Source organism: Dermacentor variabilis, chromosome 4 (assembly GCF_050947875.1).
Source record: "Dermacentor variabilis isolate Ectoservices chromosome 4, ASM5094787v1, whole genome shotgun sequence".
Lineage (NCBI taxonomy): Eukaryota > Metazoa > Arthropoda > Arachnida > Ixodida > Ixodidae > Dermacentor > Dermacentor variabilis.
Window position 1 is genome coordinate 187,178,552 of NC_134571.1, and position 26,405 is coordinate 187,204,956.

At 48.8% G+C, this 26,405-nt stretch overlaps 1 long non-coding RNA gene across 1 annotated transcript in view; it reads left to right on the forward strand.

The window, feature by feature from the left end:
• The window catches only part of LOC142580012 (uncharacterized), a 42,461-nt gene extending 35,078 nt beyond the window's left edge, over window positions 1-7,383 (forward strand). Inside the window, exon 4 of the long non-coding RNA XR_012827524.1 lies at window positions 6,841-7,383. This is a non-coding gene — a long non-coding RNA (uncharacterized LOC142580012). The remainder of the gene's footprint in view (window positions 1-6,840) is intronic.
• Window positions 7,384-26,405: the final 19,022 nt, after the last annotated feature.

Here is a 26,405-nt window from a genome sequence, read left to right on the forward strand (position 1 = left end):
ACGCACACAGAGGTAGACGCAGGCACAACGGTATCTGCAGATACACAAAGTTCATCTTGACTGCAAGCCTCCTCTAAGAGCCCGAACGAAACATGGCCATCGACGCAAACTTCCCCCGTGCGACAATCGACGGTCGCACCCCACTGTTGCAAAAAGTCGATGCCGAAAATCACTTCGGGCGTCGATCGGGGAACAACTACAAATTCCGTCGTGAAAACTCTACCAGCCAAGGATACTTCAGCCATGCACACACAAACAGGGCGCAACGACTCGCCGCTCCCTCCACAAAACGTTGCAGCCTGCTCCTACCAAAGTACAACTTTTCGCCCCAACCGACCTTTAAAACCGAGACTCATTACGGATACAGTTGCTCTGGTATCCACTAAATCAATTGTAGAAGTACTATCAACAAGTACATGCACGTTGTTCTTAATCATAGCAACTGCAGGGGGCATTTCTGTAGATAGCCCGTGTCGAGCGACCTCACCCCCATCGGCCACGCTATCTAGTTTTCCGGTTGTGAAGGCGAGGCGGAGCGGCGCACTGGCGATGGAGATTGGCGTATACGCGGTGCACGAGAAGATGGCGGTGGCGTAAAACTCCTCTTAGATGCCGGCGAGCGGCTCCGAAAGCTTCTCTGCCAGTAATCGTTGCCGGGAGGGACGCCAGCTGACCAAGAGGTGGTGTACGGCTGTTGAGTTGTCGTCATAGGAGGTGTGGTCCTTGTTGAAGACCCGGATCGACCATTCCACGTTGTTGGGCGACCATTGCAAAACCTCGCTACGTGGCCCTCGACACCGCATTGGAAACACACCGGCAGATGCCGTAAATTTTTATGTTCCTCCATGTAGTCACGCATGTTGCTGTCGACTGCATAGCCAGCGGGTGGGTCACATCCATCATGGCTAGGCATCGGCCGCCAGGAGGCGTGCGTGCGGCGAGGGCGTTGGTCGTAGTCATGATCTTGATAGCTCGTGGTCCCTCTCGTTTGTGGGGTAGACCCATACTCAACGGTCACTGAGTGAACCGTCGGTTGCCATGCGGTCGAAACGGCCGTGTTTCTCATCTCGTGTGGTGAGTACGCACCAGTGATGCCAGGTGTGCAACGGTACACCTCTTCCCGATGGAGGAACTCTTCGCGAACAATCTGCCATATTGTTGATGGAAGGTCAACACACGAGCTATGGTCTACACTTGCCACGGTTGTGACATTAGCCAGGCGACCAAACTTCGGTATTATCCGTCGAATCTTCAGCGTCTCAAACGTCCTGCAGTGGCGAATGACGTCAGACGCGGAATCCAAGCTTTCCTTGCCGATAAAAAAATTGTAGACGTCTTCGGCTACTCCTTTCAGCAAATGTCCAACTTTGTCATTTTCAGACATTTGAGAGTTGACTATTTTACACAGTTTCAGCATTTCTTCAATATAAGTCGTACAGGTCTCGCCGGGAATCTGAGCTCTTTACGAAAGCGTCTGTTCAGCGCGTTTCTTTTTTACACTAGAGTCTCCAAAACACGCTCTGAACTCTTCGACGAAAAGCTCCCGTAAAGTGAGCGTGTCTTCGTGATTCTCATACCAGACGAGCGCTGTGTCGGTAAGGGAAAACACAACATTGGACAACTGTGCGGTCGAGTTCCAACCGTTAGACCGGCTTGCCCTTCGGTAGTTCGTGAGCCATTCGTCGACATATTCTCCGGCTTTTCCTCCGAAAGTGAGTGGCACCCGGTAGTATTGCCACGGAACATCAGGTGCTGGCCTTGAAGCCGCGTCAGATCCATCGGGAATCTGGCAGGCGTATTCAGGCATGTCAGGTGATGGTGGCGGAAGTCCGACAAGTCGACGGCTTCGGCCAAGTTGTAGCAGCGTAGCCTCCGTGGTTACGAGGTGTACCCCGCACCGTCCACCAGTTTCCTACAAGCACGGGGAAAAGGGGTTAATTTAGGCGTGCGAGAGCAGGAACAGCAGGCTACCAACAGCAGGAATGGCCGCTGCACAGTCTTCGCTCTCCTCGTCCCTTCTCTTCTTGATCCCCGCGTCCCTTTTAGGCGCTTGGACGCAACAATATCATTAGGGACAAATTTAGGAAGCCCAAGGCATAAACGTAATGCCTCTCGTTCAAACAGAACCAGAGGCCGAATGTTGAATGCAGGTCCGCCAGAAAACAAAACGCATCCGAACTTTATTACTGGGAGAACATGCATGCAATATATCTTAATTAGGGCATGCCGACGCAATCCTGATCAATTGTTGCTAAGTGTACGCAGCGTTCCTACTGCGTGTGCTCCCTTCGTGGCAATATGCTCTATATATAGACTACAATTAGGCTATTCGGTGTAAATTACACCCAAGTATTTGAGTGAACTCACCTGCAGTATACTCTATTGTCAATAAAGAATGGAAATTTGCATAGGAACAGTTTGAGCGAAAATTAGGATGGCGCTTTTTTCTGATATTGAGAGAGAGGTTAGTGCCATCAAGTGACAACTCTAGGCTAATCATATAGGACTGTAGAGTTTGGTACGAAGCCTATAAATTTATCGATTCAGCAACAAATGCGATGTCGTCGGCGTATACGTGCACATGCACTTCCTGTTGCAAAGTACAACAGTACTCAGTAGAACATTAAACAGCAATGGCGATAGGACTGACCCTTGTGGTAGACCTCTTGACTGTTTATACGTTAATGAAGACAATCTGCGTTGAGAGCAGCAAAATTCCCTGTTCGTGAAAATTCATAAAACCACGCGACAAAATAATTTGGCAGAGCTGCATTCTGAAACGGGTTTATTCGGCTCACATGCTCTACACGGTAATATGCTTTAGTGATATCCAAAGCGGCTAAGACTGTGTATTTTTTTCTGACATCGAGCAAGTTGAATACGAATTCGTAGGTCAACATGGGCGCACCACATCGAGAACCCACGTCTGAAGCCATTTTGGCATGGGTTCAAAATCATCTCTATCAGCCAAATATCTATGCGGTCGTGTCAGATTCTTTCGATGAGTTTTACTATAGCTTAGATGTAAGAGACATTGTTATCTAAAACGTAACCGGCACCTTGCTTTTTTATTTCGATGAGATTTACTAGGTTAAATGTAAGAGATATTGTCCTCATGTTATCTATGACGTAACCGGCACCTTGCTTTTTTAATAACGTGAATATATTTGCAAGTCTCCCCTCCGGAGGAGCCCACAATTTTTATTAGAATGATTTATCATGGTAAGTAATGCGTGAGGCCATATCTTAAATAAAGTTTTAATATTACCGTAATAATCCCATCGGGGGCTGATGCTGAATTAGGCAGCCGGTTCAGTACATTTTTCATCTCCGAAAATGTAACTTCTTCGAAGTCCTCACCATGAGTAGGAGGCGTAGGGTGATAGGGCGAAATCGATTTAAAGCGGCATTCTACACTTTTAGCAATTTATCTTCCAGTGATTTGGCGAATTTTCGGGGTGTTGGAACCGCAAAGTCCGCATTTATTTGTGCCGGAATGACCTTTTTATTTCTCAGGAATCGAGAGTGCTTTTCTGTTGGTGGCCTTTGAAAGAATGTCGAACGGTTTACAATCAAAGCTGTCTTTCGCATTTGCAACTGTTCTTTTAAGTGTTGCTGCAGAGAACTCATAGTCTCTCCAGTTGCTAGGACACGGGTTATGAAGCAATTATTGCAAGGGTGCTTTTCTCATCCTGTAATCACGTGAGCAGTCGGCGATCCATCAAGGGTTTGAAGCCCCTCTCTTAGTGGAGTCCACATTGAACTGAGACTTCACTACGGAATCTGTTAAAACAAAATAAATTTATAACCTTTCCTTTTTCACTTTCCGATTCCTTATTAGATAAAGTCATATGCAAGGCCTTTTTGAGTGCGCTGAAATTAACAAAAGTATTGGAATGCAGTGACCACAGGATGGTAAGAACTCGAATTAGCCTAGACCTGAGGAGGGAACGGAAGAAACTGGTACATAAGAAGCCGATCAATGAGTTAGCGGTAAGAGGGAAAATAGAGGAATTCCAGATCAAGCTACAGAACAGGTATTCAGCTTTAACTCAGGAAGAGGACCTTAGTGTTGAAGCAATAAACGACAATCTTGTGGGCATCATTAAGGAGTGTGCAATGGAAGTCGGTGGCAACTCCGTTAGGCAGGATACCAGCAAACTATCGCAGGAGACGAAAGATCGGATCAAGAAACGCCAATGTATGAAAGCATCTAACCCTACAGCTAGAATAGAACTTGCAGAACTTTCGAAGTTAATCAACAAGCGTAAGACAGCTGACATAAGGAAGTATAATATGGATAGAATTGAACATGCTCTCAGGAACGGAGGAAGCCAAAAACAGTGAAGAAGAAACTAGGAATTGGCAAGAATCAGATGTATGCGCTAAGAGACAAAGCCGGCAATATCATTACTAATATGGATGAGATAGTTCAAGTGGCTGAGGAGTTCTATAGAGATTTATACAGTACCAGTGGCATCCACGACGATAATGGAAGAGAAAATAGTCTAGAGGAATTCGAAATCCCGAAGGTAACGCCGGAAGAAGTAAAGAAAGCCTTAGGAGATATGCAAAGGGGGAAGGCAGCTGGGGAGGATCAGGTAACAGCAGATTTGTTGAAGGATGGTGGACAGATTGTTCTAGAGAAACTGGCCACTCTGTATACGCAATGCTTCATGACCTCGAGCGTACCGGAATCTTGGAAGAACGCTAACATAACCCTAATCCATAAGAAAGGGGACGCCAAAGACTTGAAAAATTATAGACCGATCAGCTTACTGTCCGTTGCCTACAAAGTATTTACTAAGGTAATTGCAAATAGAATCAGGAACACCTTAGCCTTCTGTCAACCAAAGGACCAGGCAGGATTCCGTAAAGGCTACTCAACAATAGACCATATTCACACTATCAATCAAGTGATAGAGAAATGTGCAGAATATAACCAACCCTTATATATAGCTTTCATTGATTACGAGAAAGCGTTTGATTCAGTCGAAACCTCAGCAGTCATGGAGGCATTACGGAATCAGGGTGTAGATGAGCCATATGTAAATATACTGGAAGATATCTATAGCGGCTCCACAGCCACCGTAGTCGTCCCTAAAGCAAGCAACAAAATCCCAATAAAGAAAGGCGTCAGGCAGGGAGATACGATATCTCCAATGCTATTCACAGCGTGTTTACAGGAGGTATTCAGAGACCTGGATTGGGAAGAATTGGGGATAAAAGTTAATGGAGAATACCTTAGTAACTTGCGATTCGCTGATGATATTGCCTTGCTTAGTAACTCAGGGTACCAATTGCAATGCATGCTCACTGACCTGGAGAGGCAAAGCAGAAGAGTGGGTCTAAATATTAATCTGCAGAAAACTAAAGTAATGCTTAACAGTCTCGGGAGAGAACAGCAATTTACAATAGGCAGCGAGGCACTGGAAGTCGTAAGGGAATACATCTACTTAGGGCAGGTAGTGACGGCGGATCCGGATCATGAGACGGAAATAATCAGAAGAATAAGAATGGGCTGGGGTGCGTTTGGCAGGCATTCCCAAATCATGAACAGCAGGTTGCCATTATCCCTCAAGAGAAAAGTATATAACAGCTGTGTTTTACCAGTACTCACCTACGGGGCAGAAACCTGGAGGCTAACTAAAAGGTTTCTACTCAAATTGAGGACGACACAACGAGCTATGGAAAGAAGAATGATAGGTGTAACGTTAAGGGATAAGAAAAGAGCAGATTGGGTGAGGGAACAAACGCGAGTTAATGACATCTTAGTTGAAATCAAGAAAAAGAAATGGGCATGGGCAGGACATGTAATGAGGAGGGAAGATAACCGATGGTCATTAAGGGTTACGGACTGGATCCCAAGGGTAGGGAAGCGTAGCAGGGGGCGGCAGAAAGTTAGGTGGACGGATGAGATTAAGAAGTTTGCAGGGACGGCATGGCCACAATTAGTACATGACCGGGGTTGTTGGAGAAGTATGGGAGAGGCCTTTGCCCTGCAGTGGGCGTAACCAGGCTGATGATGATGATGATGATGATGATTGGAATGCATTTGAGTCAACAGGCATACAAGCTCGAAAAGTATAGAAAAATGGTGGCTGCTTCTGCCCTAGTTTATAGCAGACCATGTGCAGACAGACAAATTAGAGCTAGAGATAGGGAGGTCTGTCGCGGAAAGTGATTGACTACAAAAAGAAATTGTGGGCGTTCTTTCGTTAATGCATAATAAATTACCGTCGGCAGCCCAATCCCACAAAAGTTTACCAGTCGAATCGGTCTTAAAACCCCACGAAGTATGATGGGAGTCAAAGTCTCCGGCAAAAATGATTTTCTTTTCTACAGGACGCAATTATTTACTCTACAACACTAATATTCGGAATGCCTCCGGGGAAATAAACTTTAACTAATGTTAGTGGTATGCGGCCAGGAATAGAAATGTCTATAGCCAGAATTTCCCTTTCTGAATTCATAAGCTGGTACGCCATTTTAGTCCTGTGCGCAATTTTTTGAACAGATAATTATAGCTGAGACGCCGCCATAAGAGGGACGGTCTGAACGAAATGTACGGCAATTTTTTATTTGACATGTCTTTTGTCCTGACAACCAGGTTCCTTGCAATGCAATGATGATATCAGGGTAGTGTCGGGTACGGAAGTAATGTAAGTCAAAAGCAGCCGAATAAATGGAACGGCAATTCAACTGAAATATTTCAGCGTACCTATGTTGAGCTAAGACCGGCAGCAGAAACTGCCTTGTCTAGGATGCTATCTGAAAAAGTATTTTTGCTAAATGTCCTCTTTTTTGCATTTTTTGTCTTGGTGTTATGTATCATTGCAGGTCCCTGCGCTACAGGAGATGCACGGTGTTTAAGAGCACGGAAGTCAAGCTCGAGGTGCGTTTCTTGCGAGTCACGATCTGAGCTACAATCGGATTCCTGTCATCCATGATACACTAGAGGGGTCTTGTTAGGCCGAATGTTAGAGGGCTTGGATGACCCCCATCGCCATCAGCTCAAGTGGCGAAGACAGCGTATAAAACGGGATCAACAGAGATGACGGCATTGGTAGTGCGCGAAACGCTGGCGGTGCCCTCCTGCGCTGTTGAGTACTACGGCTTTATTTCATCATATTTCATGCACGCAGCGCTGCTTAGCCAGACGTTGACGACACCCTGGCACTACTTTCCACAATGCAACTTGTTATGCGTGTAGATTGTTTGCTGGCATGCATTCCATGCATGCAGCTCTCGTATCTGTACTCAACAAACCTACGATGTTCTTGAGCTGCCGCGCGTTCCCACCCATACCAAGCAATTCTAGACATGCGTTTAGTTTATTTTTTCGCCACCACGTGGCGTATCGGCCTTAAAGATTTCAAATTCCAGCCGTCACGTATGCCATGTGGCACAACTAAAGAAAATATGGTAACAAGAAGCACACGCTGAGACTTGCTTCACCTCGGCACTTGGAAACGAGCGCGCTTATGTATCAGCCTTATCTTGAGGACAGCCTGCTGCTTGCTCGACTTGCAATGAATCGACGATTTTGCTAGACACCTTGCCAGACAGCTCGTCGACATTCCGGGTGAGAAGTCAGGCGGAGATAACGGCTACCGAAAACCTTCCGTTGGGTTTCCTTCATTGTTTTTTTTTCTTATTCGTGCACGACTGTAAAGAGGAAGGAGCGACCCCTGTCGGTAAGAAGTTGACGAGGAGCACCGTGGCGAACAGTGACGTTGTGCAACAGGAAGTAGGCTACGTCTGTTGGAAGGGCTCTGGTGAATGCGAACTAAGTTGTATAATCTACTGCGACGATAATCCACTTGTTGCATCAATCAGATGTGGGGAAAAGGGCCAAGAGGTCTACACCAACGCGATAGAAGGGTTCGGCAGGAACGCCAAGAGGTAGGAGTAAACCAGCAGTGAGCACAGGTGGCTTCTTCTGGCGTTGACATAACTCACAAGAAGCGAAGTTGTGGCGGACAGATCGGTACAGACCAGGCCGAAAGAATCGGCGCCAGACATGGTCGTACGTACTGATTCCCCGAGGGGACCAAAAGTTGGTAGATCGTGCAGCTTGGACAGAATAGTGGTGCGAACATGCTGGGGAATAACCAGTACCATCTCAAATCCACTGGGGTACATGCTTCGCCGATATAAAGTGTCGTCCTTGAGTAGGAACATGCCAAGGGAAGGATCACATGACCCAGATGTGAACTTTTCCATGATACCACGCATGCTGGGATCTCGGCGCTGTTCGGTAGCGAGGTCAGCTAAGCAGATAGCGATAATACAGAGCAGAAGAATATGTCGCAGGAACGTTGTCTGGATGGTGGTACAAGCAGTCGGCATCTTGGTATAAACGGTCGGACTTGTAAGCAACTGTGTACGAGTATTCCTGTAGGCGTAGCGCCCAGTGACCTAGGCGATAGGTAGGGTCTTTGAGGGACAAAAGCCAGCAGAGCGCATGGTGGTCTGTGGTGAATGTAAAGGGCCGACCACGTAGGTAAGAGCCAGATTTCGCCACTGCCCAGAGAAGTGCAAGGCACTCACGTTCAGTATTGGAATGATTCCGCCCAGCTAGAGAAAGCAGACGTCTGGTTTAGGCAATGACGCGGTCGTGGCGTCGTTGACGTTAGCAAAAAATGCCGCCGATTCCATCCCCACTGGCATCTGTGCGGACTTCTGTTAGAGCAGTAGGGTTGAAGTGCGGAAGAAGGAATGGAGATGTTAGGAGAGAGATAAGCATCGAGAAGGCAGTTGCTTGTTCAGGTCCCCAAGAAAATGAAGCGTCTGCCTTCAAAAAAGCAGATGGCGGGTGACCTCCGCAAAATTGTGCATGAAGCGGCGGAAGTACGAGAACAGGCCGACGAAGCTCCAGACATCTTTAGCACATGTTGGCACGGAAAACTTCTGTACGGTACGAGCTTTGCCCGGGCCTGGGCACACCAGATGAATTAACAAGATGAACGAGGATAGTAATTTAGCGGCGTCCGAAGCCACATTTAGACGAATTAAGTTGAAGGCCAGCATTGGGAAGAGCAGAAAGATCGAGCGAGAGGCACACCGGGTGCGCGGCAAATGTAGGAGCAAATACGACGGCGTCATCTAAGTAACAAATAGAGATGAACAACTTGAGGTCATGAAGGAGTGTGTCCATCATGCATTCAAAAGTAGATGGGGCATTACATAAGCCGAATGATATAAATTTGAACTTGTATAATCCATCGAGTGTTATAAAGGCAGTTTTCTCTCGGTCCATGTCGTCGACGCAGTCTGCCAGTAACCGGAACCAAGGTATATGGAAGTACTTCGCACCGTGGAGGCAGTCAAGGGCGTCATCAACGCGTGGTAGAGGATAAACGTCTTTCTTGGTTATCATGTTGAGGTGCCTGTAATCCACGCAGAAGCATCAGCTGGCGTCCTTTTTAACTAGAATGACCAGGTACGCCCAAGGACTAGATGATGGTTCAACGATTCATCGAGAGAGAATCTTCTCGACCTTCGTTTGAATGACTCGTCGTTCGTTCAAGAACCGACAGTATGGTCGCCTGTGAATAGGGTATGTTTCACCCATGTCCATAGACTATGTCGTGACAGAGGTCTGGCCTAAAGGGCGACCCAGGTCAAAAATGTCGCTGAACGCGGAGAGAAGCTGGCATAAGTAAGTGGCGTTGTGAGGCGGAAGTTCGGGAGCAATAACGTTTGCGAGCTCAGGAAGGACAGCCAGCAAAGAAGAAGAGTCAGCTGGAGACGACGTAACATAAACAGTCGAGGCTGAAAACAGGCAAAGTTTGGAGGAATAAAACACCGTACCTAAGGATATGCCTTGTGGTAGGACGTGGTCACTGATTCCGAAGTTGACGAGATGAAGGCTGGAAGAGTTGTTGGTGATACTGACGACGGTTTGCGGACGGGCAACGTGATGAGCAAGGGGAACTTTTGCGAGCGGAGACACAACACAGTCACCATCAGGCACAGGTGGAGCTGTTAAAGCAGGACGCTGGTCATGGCTTGTGGGGCGAGTCGAATGCGCTCAGCGGAAAAGAGCCTGCTGGGGACTTCCTCAGGAGGGTCAGGACAAAGTAAATCAAGGAGAAGTCCAGCAGAGCAGCAGATAAGGGCGGAGTGAGCGGATATGAAATCAAGGCCAAGTCATGGGGACACTCTTAAAGAACAGTAAACAAAACAGATGTTTGGCGGCCAGAGACACCAACACGAGCGGCACACATTCCTATTGTGGCCTGTGTTCTTCCGCTAGCGACTCGCACAGGACAGGACGCCGCAGAGGTCAGGACGTAAGTGAACTGTCTACGAACCTGGTCGCTCATCAGATAGATGGGCGCGCCTGCATAAGAAGCAGAGCAGCGACAGGGACACCATCTACGTCAGATCAAGTAAATTCCTTTCCGTAGGTAAGGTCATTAGCGCAATTGCAATGCCGGTCGTTCTAGCAATATCGCCTCTAGAAGCTGCACCCTTCAGTTTCCCATAGAGTGCAGGTAGATGGGGGACGCAGAACAGCAAAAATTGGGTGAACGAGACGGGGGTCGTCGTGGTGAGGGTGAACGACTCTGCCGTGTAGATGAGGACGCCTGCGTAGAGTTGTATGGCTCTGTGGAATCTTGCGGTGATAGACAAGTACCTGGCGAGTGGCGGTGAAGATGGAGCGCAGACTGATATTGGCATGACGTCCTCATATTGCAGCAGCGGCGGGAAATGTGGCCAATGCGCCGGCACTTGATACATATCGGCCGGTCATCGGACGTTCGCCATTCCGCAGGGTTGCGAAAAGGCCGACAGGGGTACTGGCCTCGCGAAGAAGAGATCGTAGGTTAATGTAGGTGTCCGCTCGGTTGACGGAACAGAGAGACTGAATTCCAAGGTTCGCCAACTCGTCGCGCCCAACAGACTGCACAAGGGAAATCGTCGGTCGAGAATAGCTCGAAGGGATTTGTAAGCCAACCGGTGCCGCGGCTCCGATCATCCGGCAAACGATACGGACGAGGCTTTCAGGCGTTGGCGGCTGATTCGCGGAGCGAAAGTCCTCGCACGAAGACGTAGCAGCTGTATTTCGAAGACGCAACAGGTGGTATGCGATGCGACGACCTTTTGCTTTTTCGATACGTCGACATTGATTAATGACGTCGGCTATGGTGGAAAATATCTTATGCACGAAAAGATGACAAGCATCGTCTGCTGCGCCCTTCAGTACGTGGTTCACTTTGTCTTCTTCTGACATGCTCTCGTCAACCTTGCGGCAAAGCTCCAGAACTTCCTGGATGTATGTCACATATACGGTAGACGCCTCTACGCGGGACCCAAGTTCCCTTTGCGTAGCTCGCTGACGACCAACAGGCTTCCCGAACAACTCGTGGTGCTTTTACTTACACAGCTCCCAGCTTATCAGTTATTCCTTGTGGTTTCGAAACCAGAGCCATGGAATTCCTTTCCGGTAGAAAATTATGTTAGCCAGCATAACACTTTTGTACCACGTGTTGCGGGCGCTGATGCTCTTGTACATTTGGAGCCGCTCATCGACATCGAGATTGTACGTCCCGGAAATCTTTCCTGGGTCGCGGGACTGCGACGAGATGAATGTCGGTTTTGCAACCCCTTCTAACAATATATGCGCATGTGGCACTTAGTAGGAACATCGGTGGTGCGTTAAAGCAGTGTTTTGGTCAGGGATCCGCGGTGAAGTCACATTTCACTTAGGAGGCAAATTGTTTTCCATCCTCCCGGCAGAATGAAAATTAGGGCTATTTTTTTAGCCTTCACTTCGTGCAGGCTCTTGTAGACGAGTGTAGTGCTTGGTAGACGTTAGGGTGTGGTCTGCTGCAATTGGCTTGCTGGGCTGTAACCAATCACAGCAGACTGGGCGTCGTCTTCTGCACCAGCAGACGGAAAGCACCTGACTTCGCACTTGCCGGCTGCATATTTTAGTGTTAGCGGCGGCAACACCCAAGGGAGTGTCGCATCGAGCTGTACTTGTAGCCGCTTGACATCGCCCCTTGCAGGAGCAGGGAACGCCGTCACACACGCTGTTATCGGGGACTCACGACGACGCGGACAACCAGCATTACCCGCATCACGCTACCCTGAAACTAAACTCCAGTGTACGATCTTTCTTTCGTGAACAAATCTAGACAAACTGCAGCTAAATACATCGCGAATGCGCAGTGCACGAAGTCAGCGCGCAGATTGAAACAGCTTGCACCATCCATGAGTAAGATAATTTTAAATTCTTGAAAGATTAGCTCACCTCCCTCTGTGACAGATGGTCACGCAAGCACTTCGCTACCGTCTTTGCAGTGAGTATGTACTATCGTTGCTATATCACTAATATTATTTGACCTCCACTGCGTGCATTCATCGAAAGCGCAGCGTAGAAAGTGTAGTTTTCATGCTACACTAAAGCTATAAAAAATGACTTTGTGTAGGTAGGCGGAGCTAAACTATTCTACGCCAAGTAAAATATGGCGACTTCCTACACTCATGTAGCGAGTGTAGGTAAAAACATAGCCCTACTGACTTCATGAAGCAGGAAATTTAAACTGTAAGGTGATTTATTAGAGCTGGAGTTGGAACTGTAATTGCAGAGCAAGTGTGATTCACTCTGCACGCAGCAGCGTCTTGAGAGGCAACAGGGAGGGAAAGGAAGTATATATGCGGGTGCATGTTTTGAGTGTGCATGCGCGCTACTTGAGTTTGTGTGTTCGCCCGTGCTTGTGTCTCCGTATTTGAGTCCGCGTGCGCACGAGCGCGTTTATGCGTCTGCGAGCATACGCGTGTTTGTGTACGCGTGCATTTCCGTGTGCGTGCGTGCGTGCGTGCGCACATTTTTCTTCGTGTGAACGTGCTTGGGGCGCGTGTAAATGTGCAAACGTGCCTGTTATCTGTGCGTCTGTATGCTTGAGGGAGACAGAGAGGGAGTGGCCAATATCTGTTTGCGTGTATATGTGTGTGAGAAGCTAGCTTCGCGCGGCTCGCCGCACCGCAAATTATGGCGGAAAATCTCAGTAATGGCGGCCCAGCGCAACGTCACGCATCGTCAAAATGACGTTTGCGAAACAGCCCTTCCTGTGACGCTCTTCATGCGATATTCCTTCAGCCAGTCAGCAAGCTGGTATGGCGCATAACTTGGATCGCCACCACAGATTCGCGAAATTGCAGATGCATTGCACTGGCTTCTGTACGCTGCCGCTCACTTCGTTTTTGAAGTGCTAACGTTGCAATATAGCTGCCAAGGACCAAAAAATGTATTAGTCGATAAAATTTGCAACTCAACCTCACGTTTCGTCATCTTGATGAAAACGCAAAATGACTTTTTTGCAGAACTTACGTTTCCCAGCACAAATTTGAAGGCACGTGAGCTCTCCACAGCCAATCAGAGAGTGAACATGGCGGATAATGGCGGCCGTGCAGCTGCCATGCGTGTCGAGAATAGCGCCCCTGTATGGTGTACTGGAATAGGGTAGTGTTTCGTCCGGCGGCGAAAACGTGGCTCTTCTTGCGATGACGGCCCGGAGTGCTGGAGCACGCCGGTCTACTGCAGCGCCATCTGTCGCTGCAGCCTGCAGTCCCCCAATGCTGGCTAGAGGAAAACTAATGGTGCAACACAGGGCCTCCGGAATTGGCAGTTATGGTTGTCGCGGAGGTCATGCATGTACGTTTGGAGCTCGCCGATTGCTTGCTGTGGTTTCTCCTGCCGCGTTCGCAGATCGTTTATCTGCATGGCAAATGCTGGGTTTGCAAATGTACGTGTGTGTGTGTGTGTGTGTGTGTGTGTGTGTGTGTGTGTGTGTGTGTGTGTGTGTGTGTGTGTGCGTGTGTGTGTGTGTGTGTGTGTGTGTGTGTGTGTGCGTGCGTGTGTGTGTGCGTGTGTGTGCGTGTGTGTGTGCGTGTGTGTGTGTGCGTGTGCGTGCGCGTGTGCGTGTGCGTGTGCGTGCGTGTGCGTGTGCGTGTGCATGCGTGCGTGCGTGCGCGGGTTGCTTCAGATCGGGCACATTGAGAACATTGGCGGAATTCTTGCCCTTCGGCGCCCTTTTACGGAGCGAAATATCTAAACGTTAGCGGCTGCATTCGTCAGAGAACAGTTTTCTTTTCCTCAGTGAAACCTGGCGACCGCTTTTCCGGCTGATACAACATGAAAGGAATCCCACGTAACCGACTAAGCCCAGTGCAGGTGCTCTTTCCGCGCTTTTCATCCTCGTGTCTTTAGAAACACTAACAAAATATGCGTGCTTACCTAACAGAACGAGCAGAGGATCGTGGCCGAAAACTTGCAAGCATAGACGGCGTTACTGATGTATCTTAACAGTTTATATCATGTATTTTTTGCAAATTACAAGAATTTCAGTTGTGTTTTGAGAGCGTTTAATTTATAAATGCAGAAAGTTTCGCACAACATCATTAAATTTCGCGCGCAAGGCACGACGGATGGATGGATGTTATGAGCGTCCCCTTTGGAACAGGGCGGTGGGTTGCGCCACCAAGCTCTTGCTATTATACTGCCTAATGTCCTACCTAAGTTAAACAATAAAAAAAATAAACACTATGAACTCCCACACCCAAATTTTCAGATCCCCTATTGCTAACTGTGCTTTCGTACGTCTCCATTTTTTGTCGTTTCCCTACTTTTTTTCCACCAATCCTCCTATCGCATCTTACTAATGCCTATTGCGGGCATGTTTACTTTTCCACTGTTCCCGCTGAACCCAAGGGCTTCAAGGAGGCCAGTGGTGCCTAAATTGACCGCTGGGTAGACGTCTTCACATTCTAATAAAACATGCTCCATAGTTTCCCTAGCTTTACCGCAGCAAGCACATGCTTCTTGTTTCTTCTTATATCTCGCTTTATAGGTGCGTGTTCTAAGGCGCCCCGATCTCGCTTCGAAAAGTAATGAGCTTCCCTTTGAGTTATCATAAATTGTTTCTTTCCTGATTTCGTTTTTTCTTCTTAAGTAGTTACTCATGGCAGGTTTCCTTTCCATTCATGAGATTATTTCAGCCTCTCTGACTTTCAGCTTGACCGTCTTTGTTGCTGTGTTGCCCACCCTGCAGACCACATACTTGCTGCTAAGCTTCCTAGTTACTTTCCTCCACTGTGAATCAATGTTTTGCCTGTACAGATACCTGAACACTCCCCCAGCCCATTTACTTTCTTCCATATTCCTCAGCCGTTCTTCATACTCAATTTTACTGCGAGCTTCCCTCACTTAAAAACTAGCCCAGCCCATATCCCCCTGCACAGCTTCATTTGTAGTCTTCCCGTGAGCGCCCAATGCGAGGCGACCCGCTGACGTTTGGTTCCCGTCGAGTCCTGATTGTACCCCTGATTTAAAGCAAAAAACCGCATTTCCAAAAGTAAGTCCTGGAACCACTACACCCTTCCCCATACCTCGGAGGACCGCGTACCTATTGTATCCCCATAGCGGTATGTGCTTCATTATGGTTGCATTTCTCTTCCCCTTCACTGTTATTGTTTTTCCTGTGTTACCCAAGGTATTTCCTGGCCATGTATCTCCACTGTCTGTTCACTGTTTTCGTTGAATACCATATAACACCTGATTTTCTAACACTGAATTTCAAACCTAAATTGTAGCTTTCCTGTCCACAGATATTAGCCAGACGTTGCAAATCACTTTGTTAGCTAGCAACACAATGTCATCCGCATAAAGTAAACCTGGGAGCTGCTGCTCTACTACTGTACCCGCCTGTTTGTAGGAGAGATTAAACCCGATATTACCTCCTTCTAGCGCCATCTCCATCCTCACCATGCACATCATAAACAGCAGCGGGGATAAAGAGCACCCCTGTCTCAGTCCCTTGTTGATATGAACTTTCTCCTCGCTTCTCATCCCTTCCCATTCAACGCAAACGGTATTTGCTAGGTAAATCTCTCTGAAAAGCTGTAGACAATCGTCACCTAAGCCTTCCCCTTTCAGAATATCCCACACGATGTTGCTGTCTACGTTGTCATAGGCTCCTGTAATGTTTAAAAAGGCCATATATAACGGTCTGCTTTCTACTTTTGATATTTCAATACACTGATAGCGTCCTCGATCACCCGCACCGGTGCGCACCGGGGCGCCTTGGTGCGCACTTTCCTCCTCGATCAACCGCACCGGTGCGCACCGACCATGACACCGGAAGCGCGCTCTGTTGGAGCGGTTTTCCGTTGCCCCGTCTCGCACCGAGAAAATCGGCGGTGCGCCGGGGTGCAATCCCAGCAAGCACTGCGGGACGCGCGACGCGCGCGCGCACTGCCGACTGCAGAACCGCAGACGCCCTGGCCCGATAGCTGCCGTTGCAACGGGGTTGTCGGAGTTAGCTAGTGGAGATGTCGGCAATGAGAAAGGAAGCGCTGCTAGTTGCCGCAATCGATTAGCTTTATTCAAGTTCGTCTGACAGCGAAGACGACGTACATGCTGATCGACCTCGTCCAAAAACAATGTGGTGAAGAGCGGCCGAAAGTGGACAAGTTCGTTGATCGGGTCGTCAAGAACGGGTCGTCAGGATTAATTATAAAATCCATTGGTGTTTGCTTGCAACCAGGTATGTCGGAGCACGCAGTTCCACAAGGTTCGAGCGCTTGCCGCGGATGACCTGCAAACAATAAAATTTGCGCGCGAGCGTGTTCGCGCACGTTTTGCGCGCCAGGGGCAAAGTAGCGCTGCATGCAAGCATCCTGCACGGGGTGCAGCTTTGTTATGGTGGCTAGAAGGGAGAGGTGACGCCAGCGCCGGCATATCCGCCGAGAAAATGCGATCCTCTCGTTCATGCGCTGCCGCAAAGGCCGCGGTGGCGCTGCGGTCAGCTTGGCGATGCAGTCACGCGGTTGCGCGCGTGTGCAGCTTGCCGCGGTGTCTGGCCGGCGCGACAGCGTTCCGTTTCTTCGCGGCTGCCAAAGTGTTATCTCGTTTGTGGCAATATGTGTTTCGCTGCTGACATGTTAATGTGAGTGCCGGACTTCGCCGAACAGGTGAATTCCAACGCAAAAAAACGCGAGGCAGCGTCACTGCTTCGCCCCTGGCTGCACGTCCGGCTATGTGTCGTCGAGGCAGCAGGGAGGGTGCTCTAAACTTAAGAGGGTGCGCTAAGTTGCATATTGCTTCAAGGTCGAACGTCTTAATTTTTTTATTTAGAGGAAAGTTATATCCCTGCCTCCCCATTTCTTAGTGGGTGTTCAATGTTTAATGTTTTTCTTTCAAATAAACACAGAAGCATGTGTAAATGTGATATCTCGTATTTTGAGTTACCCTCAATGTATGATGTGCAGTGCTTTGCTATTACTACGATGTGCAATAAATTTTTGCTATGCTTTGTATTACCTGTTCTGAACCCCATTCACATTTTTTAGAAGTAAGCTGACGCGTCATATTACTGAAACTTAAGGAGTGGAAGACACCGGCCTAAGAACACCCAACCTTTTTTCTCTCATTTAATACCCCTTTTAATTTCCTTTTTACATATTCCTCTATGCCCTGAGGCAATAAACAACGTTATTAAAAAAATGCAATCGCACGGACCCGAAACATATTTCCATCCTAATTCTTTTGGTCTGTGTCTCCTACTGTCATCATGCACTATATTGACCACACGGGACTCATTCCGACCCTTCAATTCCTGAAACTGAAAGGATTCGCGAATAACGCTTTAGATACGCCGATGTGGTACGCAGCACATGTATTGCAGAGGCAACCACTCGATTTTAATGATTTTGTTTCTGGGGTTTCACGTGCCAAAGTGACTTAGGCTATGAGAGATGCCGTAGTGGAGGCATGAAAGACTCTGGAAATTTCGACCACCTGGGGTTCTTTGACGTGTACTAACATCGCACAGCAAACGGGCGCTTTGTTTTTCGCCTCCATCGAAAAGCGGCCGGGGTGCCAGGCCGGGATGCCATCCCTCATCCTTGGGCACAACGATCGGGTGCCCTAACCACTGCACCACCACGGCTTAAAATTACATTCTGTCAGCCGTAGTCACGTTCGACTAGCGTTCAATGAGCTAAACCATTGCTTGCAACATCACTGAAAGACCGACGCGTTGCGTGCACGGCAGGCGTCCTTGCGTATGCTCAAAGCCAGCGGCGCGTACCATGCATCGCATTACGGCCAACAGCGCCACCTACGCCCGGCTTGAAATGGAGGAGCGGCTTCCATCCGCCGTTGGCGTCACCTCTCCCTTCTAGCCACCATAGCTTTGTCCTCGATGTTGACCCTCCGCAGTGCGCCACCACCGCGGTGCAAAGCGCACCTTTCTGGTTTCGGGGCAACGCCGGGGCAAGGTGATCGAGGACGCTATGAGTAAGAACAAATAAGTTACCATCTAAACGCCTACCTATTCTGAAGCCATTCCGAAGTTCTCCCAAAATGCCATTATCCTCTGCCCAAGCTTGAAGCTTTAATCTGATTGCCTGCATTGCTACACTCTAAAAAAAATTTACACCCTTTGGAGTGCCCCTTCTGCCACACAACGATAATCGTCATCTGCCTTGATCCATTTCCTTTAACGCTGCGAGCTCGGTACTTTCCAGTAACGAAAGACCTGCGCGTTATCAGCATGATAGCATTCCCGACAGGAAAGTAGCGGGCGCGGCGTTTTCATGAAAGGAAACGCATCAAGGCCGATTACGATTATCGTTGTGTGGCAGAAGGGGCCCTCCAAAGGGTGTAAACTTTTCTTAGAGTGTAACCTGTATATTATCGATGTAATGGTCAACGGTCTATGGGGCTCTTGCATTGCCCAGGGGGCGCTGCGAAGGATGGATGGATGGATGGATGGATGTTATGAGCGTCCCCTTTGGAATGGGGTGGTGGGCTGCGCCACCAAGCTCTTGCTACTATGCTGCCTAATATCTTACCTAGGTTAACCAATGAAAAAAAAAACCTATCAACTACCACTCCAAATTTTCTGATCCCCTATTGCGAACTGTGCTTTTGTGCGTCTCCGTCTTTTGACGTTTCCCTACTTTTCTTCCACCAATCCTCCAATCGCCTCTTACTAATGTCTATTGCGGACCTGTTTGTTTACCAGTGCTCCCGCTGAACCCAAGGGTTTCAAGGAGGCCAGTGGTGCCTAAATCGACCGCTGGGTAGACGTCTTCACATTCTAATAAAACGTGATTAGCAGTTTCCCTAGCTTTACCGCAGCAAGCGCATGCTTCTTTTTCCTTATTATATCTCGCTTTATAGGTGCGTGTTCTAAGGCATCCCGATCTCGCTTCGAAAAATAATGAGCTTCCCTTTGAGTTATTATAAATGGTTTCTTTCCTGATTTCGCTTTTTCATCTTAAGTAGTTACTCATGGCAGGTTTCTTTTCCATTGCCGCCACCCATGAGATTAATTCAGCCTCTCTGACTTTCCGCTTGACCTTCCTTGTTGCTGTGTTGCCCACCCCACAGGCCGCATACTTGCTGGTAAGCTTCCTAGTTCTTTTCCTCCACTGTGAATCAATGTTTTGCCTGTACAGATACCTGAACACCCTCCCAGCCCATTTACTTTCTTCCATATTCCTCAGCCGTTCTTCATACTCAATTTTACTGCGAGCTTCCCTCACTTCAAAACTAGTCCAGCCCATATCCCCCTGCACAGATTCATTTGTAATCTCCCCGTGAGCGCCCAATGCGAGCCGACCCACTGACCTTTGGTTCCCGTCGAGTTCGGATTGTACCCCTGATTTAAAGCAAACAACCGCATTTTCAAAAGTAAGTCCTGGAACCATTACCCCTTTCCACATACCTCGGAGGACCTCGTACCTATTGTATCCCCATAGCGCTCTGTGCTTCATTATGGCTGCATTTGTCTACCACTTGACTGTTATGGCTTTTTCCTGTGTTTCCATATGTCCATTGCCTTCGTTTATCCATATACCAAGGTATTTATATTCTGTTACCCGAGGTATTTCTTGGCCCTGTATCTCCACTGTCTGTTCACTGTTTTCATTGAATACCATAACACCCGATTTTCTAACAATAAATTTCAAACCTAAATTGTTTCCTGTCCTCAGATGGTGCTAAAAAGCGCCCTCTGTCCTTAACTGGGTAGTACCAAGCTCGGTCGTCCGCTTCGGAAAGTGCGTTTGCAATATGGACCCGCAACTTTCGGTTTTGTTGTACCACGGTTTGCAGCGAATATCGGGCGCCGAAGATTTTTTCAGGGGTGGCACGTTGCGTAAAGGCAATAAATTATGCAACATCGAATACGTGCACGCCGTTCAAGAAATAAGCGGCGAAGTTTTAGCGCGCTGTCAATCGTAAGTGAAGCGAGTCGCGTACGAAGTTGAACTTAGGTAACTTTTGCACGCTGCTAGATTCAGGCGTACAAACGCGAGGAAGTGCTTGCTATAAATGAAGTCACAGCAGCGATAAGCAGACATCATGTGTACGGAACTGCTCGAGCGCACGACGGTACGCGCCGCGACGGCAGCGCTGTTTCGACATGCCGCGAAACGGTGGGCCTCCTGCAATCTTTGTTAACTGCATGCCGCTAGACAAGTATACTTATACCTGCACTGTAGTAGCAGCCATCTGTCCCTTTAGCAACTGATAAATAACTGATGCAATGCATATGAGCTCGCATATAAGGTACGTGCGAATCACGCTGCAGCACGAGCTCGTGCGCTGCTCGCTTGATGTAGCTTTTAATGATAGCGCTCGAACATCGATGTGCTGCAATCAATACTACCTTGCTGCGCTGACTCAACGTGCTGGTTTAAGGTCGAGGATGAGCTCATTTAGCTCTATAACCTGTGCTGCTCGTAGTGGGGTACTGAATTGTCACTGAATCAGCCCGACCATTTGTGGTCATTTGCGCACACCTGGTCCCTTCACCAGTTCGCACCAGTCGAATCGTTAATCGTCGCTGTGGCCGGGTCCCGAATCGCGAGTCACCAGCCATACCTGCTGCTATACCGGTCTGCCGTCGGGACTGTAGGTGCAAAAGAGCCAATTTTGGAACGCATATAATCAAGCAAGCTTCAAGACAGGCGAAGCAGTCAGCATGGTGCGAAGTTTCGCTCATCCAGCGCGACGAACTGCAGCTATCCAGCGCGCCCGACGCTCCGCTTCGCGGTGCCTTGAAGTGAAACGGTATAATCTGATGTTGGGATTCAGGCCTTCTCGTTCATGGCAGCCCACGATGCAGAAGTAACGACGGTGGCGCTTTTTCGATGCTGAGCTAGGTCTCTCCGAATCGGCGTCGCCGATTCCTTCTGCTTCTGGCGACGACGGCTGTGGAACGCTGCATGTGGTTCCATGATACGTCGGCTTTGTTTTTTTTCGTGTGCTGTGTCCAAATTTTTGCCTTGACTCTTGTGATTTTTGTATAACTGGTGCTGTAAGTGACCCGCTGTCGAACGACACCTCTTCAGCGGAAATCGGACCTGTCATCTTCAGTTCATCGCCGTTTATTCGAAACATCTGAACCCCCGCGTCCCTGCCGCGCAGCGCCGGCAGCGTGCGTCGGCGGTAGCAGCTGCAGCAGCCATGAGTCAGGACGGCGTCGCGACAGCGTCGACATGACTCCGGAAGAGATCCTCGATTGGCGCAAGAAATTTATTTACTCTTACATCAAGAAGCCTTCGCCAACCTCGCCCAGCACCCTCAAAACTCCACCGCAAGTAAGCCACATTCTGCCTCGTCCTCCTCCACTTCCAGCCGCAGAATACAAGATAATTCTTCGTGTACACGGTGGAGTCAACTGCGCCAACATACATCCAGTCTCTCTCCGCGACATCGTCATCAAGTCCGCTGGTCTTGCCACGCCTGCAGCATCGCTAGATCGACTCCGGGCCAACGAGATTAACAACACAATCATCATACGCACTCCCTGCATGGGCAGGGCTGATCGCTATTTGAAGATCGCCACCCTCACCATCATGGGCAAGAGCTACGAAGTCTCCACGCACGTGGCAGACCCTAAAAATTCGTTTAGGGGTATCATCAAGCTGCCGGCCTCCCTGGTAGAAGGGAACGTGTTGGCTAACCTTCGAGAGTCCAATCCAGCAATCAACATCCTAGCTGCTCGAAGAATGGGCTCTACAGACTCCATCCTGGTCACTTTCGAGGGCTCAAAGGTCCCCTTCTATACATTGACTATCTCCGCACAGACCTCCGCTGCCGACCATATCGACAAAAAGTGTAGGCGTGTACTAAATGCCGGCAGCTTGGCCATTGCCAAGACGTCTGTTCCAATGTGACCATATGTCTCTGCCCAAAATGCGGCACGCCAGACCCTCCTCAGGACCACAGCTGCACTCCCACTTGCATCATCTGCACCGGAACGCACGAGACTGGTTCCTCAGAGTGCAAACTTCGTTACAAACCACGGCCACCGCCCCCGGCACCTCCAGAGTCTAAATTGACACTTCCTGCCAGGAACACTGTGCAGGCCCCCAATCAACGCACTGGACAATTAAGAGACGCCGCAGAGCAGCTCTGGCCGCAAGAGCACTGCAACAGTGGCGCAGCTCTCATCATCGAAGCAAGCTTGGCCTCCGCTGACTCCACGCAACGAGGAGACACCGCCCATCAACCATACAAAGGTGAGCTGGGCAGGAGTAGTCTCCCACAATAGTAGCTCCTCACAATATGCTGATAGCTCTCTCATCAAATACTTGCTAAATCAGAACGAAAAGCTTAAAAACAAAATCAAGCAGCTCAAAGCAATGCTCCACCCCCCATCGATATCACTGACACTCTTGCGTCTACTTCCAAACCACTCCCACAAACGCTTGCGCCCACACTCACACGTCCTCCGACAGAAAAAATGGACACTCTTGCATCCACTGCTACGACGGAAGCCGCAACTCCAATACTGCCTTCATCACACACGCAGCCCCCACCCGCAAAAAGGTGCAGATTGCCGAAATAACAGACACCGAGAACACCGTTGAAAACGCCATATTTGTCCTCACTGACCGCATGGACATTCTGGAAAACAAACTTGTTGCTCTTGAAAATCGGCTACAGAGTAAGCTTGATGCATTTATTTGTGAGGCATCTGCACAGTTTTGCCGGTTCCAAGAGCTAATCGACAGCTGGGGAAGACGCTCCGCGACGTCACAAGTTCCCGTCCTTCAAAATGACAATAATGATGAAGCCAGCCCGTAGTCTAGTCATCTGGCAGTGGAACTGCAGGGAGTTCCGCAACAAGCGCGCATGTCTAACACTCTTTCTACAGAGTCTTAACGAGCTCCCTGACATTATAGCCTTGCAGGAAACACACCGGAAAGTCACGCTACCTGGATACAATACGTTTCAAGACCCTCACATAGACAAGCCCAACACTGCCATACTTGCAAGGCGACATCTTTCTGTTAAACTGGACACATTCTGCAGTACCGAAATCCCCCACTATTTCATCAAAATTCTACCTCAAAGCCACACACAACCCACCCTATGCGTGTTGAATTTTTATAGCCCTCCCAATGCTCGACAAGACCGCTTTGAGAACATGCTTGCCCAGGCCAATGCTAACGCCAATAAACAGCCGCTAGTCGTAACGGGCGATTTCAATGCCCCCCACCAAATGTGGGGCCACTCTGCATCCACTCCTAAGGGAAGAGCTCTATGGCAGCACATACAAAATCAAGGTTTCACCATCTACAATGACTTCACTCTTCCTACCCGGCTAGGAAATAGAGACAGTAGTATACATCCCCCGACCTCACCCTAACTCACCACATCACTCAGGCGACGTGGCAACACCTCCAAAACAACTTCGGAAGTTACCATTACATGCTCCAACTCCGTGTACATTTTAAGCACAGACCGCTAGCCACGAAACCACTAAGGCTTATGAATTGGACTGAATTCAGAAAATATCGCTGCAACACTAACGAAGAAACCATTACCGACATTGAGCAATGGGCGAACGCCTTGCAGGCAGACGTAGAGGCCCATACCACCACTCTCCCGCTAGACACACCCTTGGCCACAATTGATTCCAAGCTACTACACACGTGGGAAGCGAAGCAAGCTTTACTTAGGAAATGGCTAACAGCACGTTACAATCACAAACTCCGAATCCGAATCGCCAAATTATACTCTCAGATCCAACAATACGCTATCAAATTGGCGGCGCAGCAATGGACTCAGGTTTGCGAAGGAGCGCATGGTAATCTCAGCACTAAAAAGACCTGGCAATTACTCCGGCACCTGCTCGACCCCACCACGTCTAGGACGCACAATAACCACCAGATGAATAGACTGCTGCATGAACATGCAGCCGACCTGCCGACCATGTTCAGCAACCTGGCCTCCAAACATATGCCCCTGCTACGCAAATACCCATGCCCGACTATGCTGGTGAACCCAATGAGCAGCTTTGCAGCCCCATCACAGAAGCGGAGGTTCGACATGCCCTCAACCAAGTGCGAACCACCACTGCACCAGGCCCAGACTCTGTGACTAATAAAAGGCTTCTCAACCTCGATGAGTAATCCATAAGCAAACTCACCGAGTATTACAACCACTGTCTCGAAGAGGGGCAGATATCCCGACAATGGAAAGCAGCCAAAGTGATCTTCATTCCAAAGCCGAATAAGCCAATTGACATTGATAACTTCCGTCCAATTTCTCTGACTTCATGCATAGGGAAGATCTTGGAGCACGTAATCCACCTGCGCCTCTCCAAATACATCGAACATAATCACTTGTTCCCCTTCGAAAATGACTGGCTTTCGCAAATCTCTTTCTTGTCAGGATGTCATGCTAAGGCTCAAAGAAGATATTATCGAACCGAGCGACGCACGTGACACACAAGCGTTGCTCGGCCGCGACCTCAAGGGCGCCTTCAACAACGTGTCCCACTTGGCCGTACTACGCGAACTTAGCAGTATAAACTGCGGGGAGCGAATCTACCGCTATATACGCAGCTTCCTCAGGAAGCGCACTGCGACGCAACAATTAGGCAGCGAACAATCTGGCCAAATAAGTTTAGGAAGCACTGGCACGCCCCAAGGGGAAGTACTTTCCCCCCTCCTCTTCAATTTGGCTATGCGACCTTTAGCTTTCACTCTCAAGAAGATTCCTGACCTCCGATTCACACTGTACGCGGACGATATTGCGCTGTGGATGACCGGAGGTTCTGACGGGCACATCCAAGACACCCTCCAAGCCGCAATTGATCAGATAGAACAAGTAGGTCACGAGTTGAATCTCAGGTGCTCCCCCACCAAATCACAGCTTCTCCTTCTACGCCTCACAAGACGCTTCAGGACTTCACCCCCGAATATCCAACTCACGATTCAAGGGCACCCTATACCCCAAGTAGACAGGATAAGGGTCCTAGGATTACACCTCCAATGCAACCGAGCAAATCAGCATACCTTAATTGCAAGCACTACAAACAACGGTGGATAATACGCTCCGCCTTATAGGGAGGATCTCCAACAAACATGGAGGGCTTCGAGAGGAGGAGCTAATTCAGCTAATCAAGACTTTTGTCTTAAGCAAAATCACCTTCGCACTACCGTATCTCTCACTTTCTAGGCAGGAAGAGGATACCGTGAATTGCTTGATTCGCAAGATACACAAAGTCGCTCTTGGTGTTCCAATTAGAGCATCCACACAAAGGGTGATGGCCACCGCCACACTAAATACCCTTCAAGAATTAACCGAAGCCCATCTATCATCGCAATACCATCGACTCACCACCACTGAAGCTGGGCGTGAGATCCTGAGACAACTTCATTATGATCCACCATTCAACGAGAGCAAGCGACATCAACTTCCTCCGAACATACACGGCCAATACCACATCCAGCTCCTACCCAGAAACATGCACCCCGAATTTCACGTCAAACGCCGCAAACTTCGAACCAAGGCGCTACAACGCAGCTGTGGACAGGCTGAAGGAGTGTACTATCTGGACGCTGCAGCCTACACCCCTAAACATCGTTAGGCTATAGCGGTCGTAGACAATCAGGGCAACACTCTTTGTTCAGCATCAGTCAAGACCACCTCGGCGGGTGACGCGGAAGAGGCCGCCATTGCACTTGCATCGGGGCTACCCGATTGCAACGTCATCATTAGTGACTCTAAGACTGCTATCCGGAACTTCAGTAACGGCTACATTAACAACTTCGCGCACTCTCTACTTGTAGCTCACCCACCAGAAAAAGACATCGCTCTCGTATGGACTCCAGCACATCAAGGACTCCATGACAACGAAATGGTTCATGCCGCTGCTCGAGGATTCACGGACCGAGTGGCCGCAAATATCGGCCTAACTCTAGAACCCAATGTCTCCCAACAACACACCAATAAAGACACACTAGTCACATTCCATGAAATTTGCACACATTATAAATACAGAAACCAACGCCTATTGTATCCACCTTTCTCTGTGTGTAGAACGCGCCAGAGAGAAATACTTTAGCGACAACTACAAACT